General features: G+C 38.3%; 1 non-coding gene across 1 annotated transcript; it reads right to left on the bottom strand.

Moving 5' to 3' along the window:
• Positions 1-4,231: 4,231 nt before the first annotated feature.
• On the bottom strand, positions 4,232-4,335 carry LOC112096566. The gene has a single exon (XR_002904467.1). It is a non-coding gene; the product is annotated as a small nucleolar RNA R71 (small nucleolar RNA).
• Positions 4,336-8,961: the final 4,626 nt, after the last annotated feature.

Consider the following 8,961-nt stretch of genomic DNA (forward strand, 5'->3'; position numbering starts at 1 on the left):
ACATCAACAATTCCATCATATGCATTGTGAGATTGTTTGGCAATGTTGAAAATGTTCAGCTCCATAGTCATGTTGCCGAAGGACAACTGCATATTTCCAGTCCTGCATTGAATGTGAGCATCCGTAGTTGCCAAGAAAGGTCGGCCTAGAATAATGGGGATGTGCTTCCTTGAATCCTGTATTGGTTGAGTGTTAATTACAATGAAATCAACAGGAAAATAAAACTTGTCTACCTGGATAAGCACGTCCTCCACAAAACCACGAGGTATTTTTATGGACCAATCTGCAAGTTGTAACACTACTGGAGCTGGGTGTAATTCTCCAAGTCCAAGTTTCACAAACACTGAATAAGGTAACAGATTTACACTAGCTCCTAAATACAACAAAGCATTCTCAATTGTGTGGTTCCCTATACTACATGAGATAGTGGGGGAGCCTGAGTCTTTGCATTTTAAAGGAATTTTATGTTGGAGTATAGAACTAACGTTTTCTGTTAAAAATGCCTTCTTTTGAACATGCATATTTCTCTTTTTAGTACAAAGGTCTTTAAGAAACTTGGCATAAGATGGAACTTGTTTAATAGCATCAAGTAAAGGGATGTTAACACTTACCTGTTTGAAGATTTCAAGAATCTCACCTGTGGATTTTCCCTTCTTGCCTTTAGCTAACCTCTGGGGGAATGGAGCTTTGGGAACGTATGCTCGTGGGTTGGTTTCTTCTTTCTCCTCCGGTGATGATTCCTCAACATTCACAGGTACAATTTGATTTTCTTTTGTTACCGGCATCTCCACTTTGTTGTCGACTTCTTTTCCTTTTCGCAAGGTCATTACTGCTTTGACTTCTCCATGCTGCTGTGGTGAACTGGTACTTGCTTCATGCACTCCTTTAGGGTTAGGCACTGGTTGACTTGGAAACTTACCTTTCTCAACGGTCATTACCAAGGTCTGAACTGAAGAAGCAAGTTGTCCCACCATCTTCTCGAGGCTTGAAATTGATTGGGCTTGTGAGTTGAAGCCTGCTCTCAATTCATTTCATAGTCCATCAATGGTGTGGTTCTGTTGCTCAATCGTAGAGTGAGTAAGATTCTTGAGATTTTGGAATGAATCCTCCCATGGTCTGGGTTGAGAGTAGTTCTGGTTCTGATTGTATGGTCTAAATGGGGGCTGAGAGGCTTGAGAAATTTGAGGAATTGGTTGCATTGGTGGAGCTGGAGCTGCTAGTCCATTCTGTTGGAGTCCTTGAGACCATGAAAAATTGGGGTGATGTCTCCATCCAGGGTTATATGTGTTGGAGTATGGGTTGTAATTTGATGGCTTTCTCATTACACCTATGGCATTGGCTTGATCTGAGTATGAGTCATGGTCATGTGGTTCTGTTGATTTAGCAGTCGATAACGATGCTATTTGTCGAGCAAGACCTTCAACCATCTCCTTGACTTCTTTGATTCCCGAAGTTGACTCGCCAATGTGAACCTCATTTACTCCCTTAATTCTTCTAGTATTCCTGAGTGATCGACTTCGTTGTTGGGAATTATCCGCTTGTCGCGGCTGGAAAAACTCCCAAATTTCTGATGCACTTTTTGACATTAGCTCTCCTCCACTTGTTGCCATTAGTCATTCTTGCACATTCGGTAGTAATCCCTCCAAAAAGTATTGGCATTGGAGCCATTTCTCGTACCCATGATGTGGACACTTCAAGAGTAGCCCATTGAATCGCTCCCACGTTTCGAAAAACTGCTCGTCCTCTCTCTGGGTAAACTCCGAGATTTCCCTGCGAATAGCGTTGGTTTTATGCATTGGGAAATATTTATTCAAAAATTTTGTTACCATTTGTTCCCATGATGAAATGCTATTGGCAGGCAATGTATTTAATCATGAACGAGCTCTATCGTTTAAAGAAAATGGGAATAATCTGAGTTTAATATCATCATCTGAAAAATTTTCATATTTAAAAGTTTGACAAATTGCATGAAAATCATTCAGATGATTATACGGGTCCTCATTTTCTAGGCCATAAAATGTGGGGAGACAATTTAGTGTTGAGTGTTAGAAAATGCATATTTATAAAGGAGAAAACCGTCATTTTACATTTTAAGTCTTACTAACAACCCTTACTTTTATGTATTTAACCTTCTTGTGATTTAATTACATGTGTTTTATTTTAATTAAGTATTTTATGTATTTTAGGGGCATTATAGTCATTTCACAATAAAGGAGAGATCAGACGGCAAAACGGACATCACTTTTGAACTCAGGATGGTCGAAAACCTTAGGAGGAGCATAAAAGGAAAAATGACACTATTCATATATACGGTACTATTCACGTGTACGGTACTAACTACGTTACTGTTCACAACACTGTTCACATAGACGGATCAATGCCGTGGCATTGACCGATGATGTGGCATTGACTGATGAGGTGTCATGATCCTGTTGGGCTAAAATTCTTATGTACTGTTGATGGTGACGTGGCAGCATATCAGTGGATGAAAAATATCGCATACGGTACATGCATCACACAGGATTATTTTCAACCAAACCGCGTTACTGTTCATCCGAGTCAAACCGTGTTACTGTTCATCCGAGTCAAACCGTATTACTGTTCATCCGCGTGGTCAAACCGTGGACTGTTGACTGATGACATGACGCAATCCTGAGCGTCCAAATTGTTTTTAATCCGATGGCCATGATTTACTCCATGTATTTATAAAAAGGGGGCCTCCCCCCCCTAATTTGATAGCTCTGAATCCATTTTTGGACTCCATTTTCTGTAATTCCCTCTCCATCTTGTATTTTCTTTATATTTTAATAAATTCCCATTTTGCCCCTAGTTCAATTATGAGTGGCTAGTTTTCTTTCAAGCTTGGGTTGAAGGTGAAGTCTCAACATGTGTCATGGGCTTAATTTGGTAAATTTATTTTCTCTTCCCCTCTAGTTTTTGTGGATGTTTTGACTTCTCGTCGACAAATAATAATATTCTTGTCTAGTACCGCCTTGGTTTCACCGGCCCTCTAGTACAAGGTTATTATTATTTGGCACGATAAGCCCTTAGTACCATATTGATTAGAGCGTGGTTTCATGAGGTGTGAAATCCCCCCTCATGATTTAATTGGCATTAATACGGATTATTTAGCCCATGATGCATGTTGATACGGATCCAGATACCCAAGTACGTCAATTTAATATATTTTCTCTTCAATTTATTCTCTCAATTGCAATTGCAATTTTAGAATTTATTCTCGCCATTTTAATTTAATTATTAGCATATTTCAAATCATTTCCACCATAAATCCAACTACCCATTTACAAAATTAATTCTATATATAATTAAAATCCACCTCCTCGTGGGATCGACACTCGTCACCATTAGTCTATACTACAATAGATTCGTGCGCTTGCGAGTACATTAAAATTTGCACAACAAGTTTTTGTGAATAATTTCTTTTATTTGTTTTCTTGTATTTTTTTTTATTATTAAAAAAAAAAGAGAAAAAAAAGTGAATCTACATTTAAAGGTTAGTATTTCTTTCCTTTTTCTCTTCTTTAAAATTCTGTAATTTAATTTTCAATTTATTTTTCTTTGTAATTTTATTTTATTTTATTAATTTAATTTTTAGTTAATTTATTTCACGTATTTGTTTTTGTGTATTTTTATAGAAAGGTTTTAATAGCGCAATAAGGTTAGTATCGTAATTTCTCCCTCTTATTTATTTTTATTTGTTTTGTTCCCATCTTTATTTTCATTTTATTTGTTTTGCATGCATGGTCGTAGGTCATTATTACCTAATCTTGAACCTATAGACCTTGATCTAGAAAAAACACTTCGCACACACAAACAAATTAAAAATAAAATGGATTTGCAACCACAGGAGAGGCCATTTAAGGACTACTTCAGTCCTTTAGCTAATTTGAGCACATCATGCATAAGATACCCAAATGTAGCTGCTAGGAGCTTTGAACTAAAACCTAGTGTGCTAAATTGTCTCCCCACATTTTATGGCCTAGAAAATGAGGACCCATATAATCATCTGAATGATTTTCATGCTATTTGTCAAACTTTTAAATACGAGAATTTTTCAGACGATGATGTTAAACTTAGATTATTCCCATTTTCTTTAAAGGATAGAGCTCGTTCATGGTTAAATACTTTACCTGCTAATAGCATCACATCATGGGAACAAATGGTAACTAAATTTTTGAATAAATATTTCCCAGTGCATAAAACCAATGCTATTCGCAGGGAAATCTCGGAGTTTACCCAGAGAGAGGACGAGCAATTTTTCGAAACATGGGAGCGATTCAATGGGCTACTCTTGAAGTGTCCACATCATGGGTACGAGAAATGGCACCAATGTCAATACTTTTTGGAGGGATTACTATCGAATGTGCAAGAATGGCTAATGGCAACAAGTGGAGGAGAGCTAATGTCAAAAAGTGCATCAGAAATTTGGGAATTCTTCCAGCGACAAGCGGATAATTCCCAACAACGGAGTCGATCACTCAGGAATACTAGAAGAATTAAGGGAGTAAATGAGGTTCAAATTGGCGAGTCAACTTCGGGAATCAAAGAAGTCAAGGAGATGGTTGAAGGTCTTGCTCGACAAATAGCATCGTTATCGACTGCTAAATCAACAGAACCACATGACCATGACTCATATTCAGATCAAGCCAATGCCATTGGTGTAATGAGAAAACCATCAAATTACAACCCATACTCCAACACATATAACCCTGGATGAAGAGACCACCCCAATTTTTCATGGTCTCAAGGATTCCAACAGAATGGACCAGCAGCTCCAGCTCCACCAATTCCTCAAAATCCTCAAGCCTCTCAGCTCCCATTTAGACCATACAATCAGAACCAGAATTACTCTCAACCCAGACCATGGGAGGATTCATTCCAAAATCTCAAGAATCTTACTCACTCTACGATTGAGCAACAGAACCGCACCATTGATGGACTACGAAATGAATTGAGAGCGGGCTTCAACTCACAAGCCCAATCAGTTTCAAGCCTCGAGAAGATGGTGGGACAACTTGCTTCTTCAGTTCAGACCTTGGTAATGACCGTTGAGAAAGGTAAGTTTCCAAGTCAACCAGTGCCTAACCCTAAAGGAGTGCATGAAGCAAGTACCAGTTCACCACAGCAGCATGGAGAAGTCAAAGCAGTAATGACCTTGCGAAAAGGAAAAGAAGTCGACAACAAAGTGGAGATGCCGGTAACAAAAGAAAATCAAATTGTACCTGTGAATGTTGAGGAATCATCACCGGAGGAGAAAGAAGAAACCAACCCACGAGAATACGTTCCGAAAGCTCCATTTCCTCAGAGGTTAGCTAAAGGAAAAAAGGGAAAATCCACAGGTGAGATTCTCTAAATCTTCAAACAGGTAAGTGTTAACATCCCTTTACTTGATGCTATTAAACAAGTTTCATCTTATGCCAAGTTTCTTAAAGACCTTTGTACTAAAAAGAGAAATATGCATGTTCAAAAGAAGGCATTTTTAACAGAAAACGTTAGTTCTATACTCCAACATAAAATTCCTTTAAAATGCAAAGACCCAGGCTCCCCCACTATCTCATGTAGTATAGGGAACCACACAATTGAGAATGCTTTGTTGGATTTAGGAGCTAGTGTAAATTTGTTGCCTTACTCTGTATTTGTGAAACTTGGATTGGGTGAATTACACCCAACTCCAGTGGTGTTACAGCTTGCAGATCGGTCCACGAAAATACCTCGTGGTATTGTGGAGGACGTGCTTATCCAGGTAGACAAGTTTTATTTTCCTGTTGATTTCATTGTAATTGACACTCAACCAATACAGGATTCAAGGAAGCACATCCCCATTATTCTAGGCCGACCTTTCTTGGCAACTGCGGATGCTCACATTCAATGCAGGACTGGAAATATGCAGTTATCCTTCGGCAACATGACTATGGAGTTGAACATCTTCAACATTGCCAAACAACCTCACAATGCAGATGATGGAATTGTTGATGTGGATTTAATAGAAACAATAGTTGATAACACTTTTCTTTCAAACCTTATTGATGATCCTTTACAAACATGTTTAACTCACTTTGGTTTTGATTTTGATATTGACAGATCGGTTGATAAGGTCAACACCCTGCTTGACTCAGCACATATATGGACACTAATAAATGGAAGTCAAGAGTTGAACAACTAACACCATCAGAGAAGAAACTCATCCCATCATCAGAATCACCACCGAAACTCGAGCTCAAACCATTACCCAACACATTGGAATATGCATTTTTGGGAGAAGAAAGTACTCTACCGGTAATCATCTCATCATCCCTAAATGACGAACAAAAAGGTAAGTTGTTGGATGTTTTAAAAGATCACAAAGGAGCATTAGGATGGACCATAGCGGACATAAAAGGTATAAACCCAGTAGACTGCATGCATTACATTCACCTTGATGAAAATGCTAAATCTACTAGGGAAATGCAACGTCGGTTAAATCTTAATATGAAAGAAGTTGTTAGAACAGAAGTCCTTAAGCTATTAGACGCAGGTATCATTTACCCAATTTCTGATAGTTCATGGGTCAGTCTTGTGCAAGTTGTCCCCAAAAAGTCAGGAGTCACAGTAGTTACCAATGCTGATAATGAATTGATACCCACTAGAGTAACTACAGGATGGCGTGTATGCATTGATTATAGAAAGTTGAATTCTGTCACACGTAAAGACCATTTTCCTTTACCATTTATTGATCAAATGCTTGATAGATTAGCAGGCCATGAATTTTATTGCTTTCTAGATGGCTACTCAGGATATAATCAGATTCCCATAACAACAAAAGATCAAGAGAAAACTACTTTCACTTGCCCTTTTGGCACATTTGCATATAGGAGAATGCCATTTGGATTATGTAATGCATCTGCTATATTTCAACGATGCATGTTGAGCATTTTTTCTGATATGGTTGAACGATTCCTTGAAGTCTTTATGGATGACTTTTCTGTCTTTGGTGACTCGTTTGATCAATGTTTACATCATCTAACACTAGTTTTGCAGAGATGTATCGAGAAGAACTTGGTATTAAATTGGGAGAAATGCCATTTTATGGTAAAACAAGGTATTGTTCTCGGTCACATCATTTCGAGGAAAGGTATTGAGGTTGACAAAGCCAAGGTGGATCTCATTTTTAATCTTCCTCCACCCAAAACAGTCAGAGAAGTAAGATCTTTCCTTGGGCATGCTGGTTTCTATAGACGTTTCATTAAAGATTTTAGCAAAGTTTCTAGACCCTTATGCAATTTACTTGCTAAGGATGTACCTTTTGTCTTTGATGATTCATGTCTTGTGGCATTTGGAAAATTAAAGCAGTTGTTGACATCATCACCCATCATTCAGCCCCCAAACTGGAGCTTACCATTTGAGCTAATGTGTGATGCATCTGATTATGTAGTAGGAGCAGTATTAGGACAAAGAGTTGATCGAATTCCTCATGTTATTTACTATGCTAGTATGACATTGAATGATGCACAGTTGAACTATTCAACTACTGAAAAAAAAATGCTAGCAGTAGTGTTTGCATTGGAGAAATTTCGATCTTATCTCATTGGTTGTAAAATAATCGTGTTCACAGATCATGCTGCTCTTAAATATCTTCTCACAAAGAAAGATGCAAAAGCTAGACTAATTCGTTGGGTGTTACTCTTGTAGGAATTTGACTTGGAATTCAAAGATAAGAAAGGGACAGAAAATGTTGTGGCAGACCACCTCTCTCGTCTCCATTTTGACACAATTACAGAGCCATTAATATTGAATGAGTCATTTCCAGATGAACAATTAATGAGTGTGGAAGTATTACCTTGGTATGCTGACATCGTGAATTATCTTGTTACAGGTCAACTTCCAGAGCATTGGACCAAGCAAGATAAGGCTAAATTCTTTGCAGAGATAAAGAATTTCTTTTAGGATGACCCATATTTGTTCAAGTATTGTTCTGATCAAATTGTTAGACGATGTGTCCCAGAAAATGAAATTCAGAATATTCTTTCATTCTGCCATGAACAAGCTTGTGGAGGCCATTTCAGTGCTAAGAAAACAGCAACTAAAGTATTATATTGTGGTTTTTATTGGCCAACTATATTTCGAGATGCTTACACTTTTTGTTCTTCATGTGATAGGTGTCAACGAATGGGGAGCATTACGCGAAGGAATATGATGCCACTAAATCCAATTTTAGTGGTTGAGATTTTTTATGTATGGGGTATCGACTTCATGGGACCCTTTCCCCCGTCTTTTGGCCATCAATACATATTGGTTGCTGTTGACTACGTATCGAAATGGGTAGAAGCAATTCCATGTAGAACCAATGATCACAAGGTGGTGATAGGATTTTTGAAAAGCAATATTGTCTCACGCTTTGGATTCCCTCGAGCAATAATCAGTGATGGTGGTGCCCACTTTTGTAACAAAGCATTCAAAGCTCTTTTGACAAAGTATTCAATCACACACAAAGTGGCGACCCCGTATCATCCGCAAACCAGTGGCCAAGTTGAGATCTCCAATCGAGAAATAAAGCACATATTAGAAAAGACGGTGAGGCCAGACAGAAAAGATTGGTCATTAAGACTTGATGATGCCTTATGGGCATATAGAACGGCTTTCAAGACCCCGATTGGGATGTCACCCTACAGGCTAGTGTATGGAAAAGCTTGCCACCTACCTGTGAAATTCGAGCATCGTGCATATTGGGCCATCAAGAAATTCAATTTTGACATGCAGCAAGCCAGCTCAGAAAGAAGATTACAGCTAGCAGAACTTGAAGAAATTCGTAATGATGCATACGAAAATGCCAAGATTTACAAGCAACGAATGAAAGTCTTCCATGATAAGCAAATTATGAGAAAATCATTCACTCCAGGTCAGAAAGTGCTTTTATTCAATTCTCGCTTGCACCTATTCCCAGGTAAGTTACGCTCTCGTTGG

This window comes from Citrus clementina, unplaced genomic scaffold (genome assembly GCF_000493195.1).
Source record: "Citrus clementina cultivar Clemenules unplaced genomic scaffold, Citrus_clementina_v1.0 scaffold_8, whole genome shotgun sequence".
NCBI classification, from domain to species: domain Eukaryota; kingdom Viridiplantae; phylum Streptophyta; class Magnoliopsida; order Sapindales; family Rutaceae; genus Citrus; species Citrus x clementina.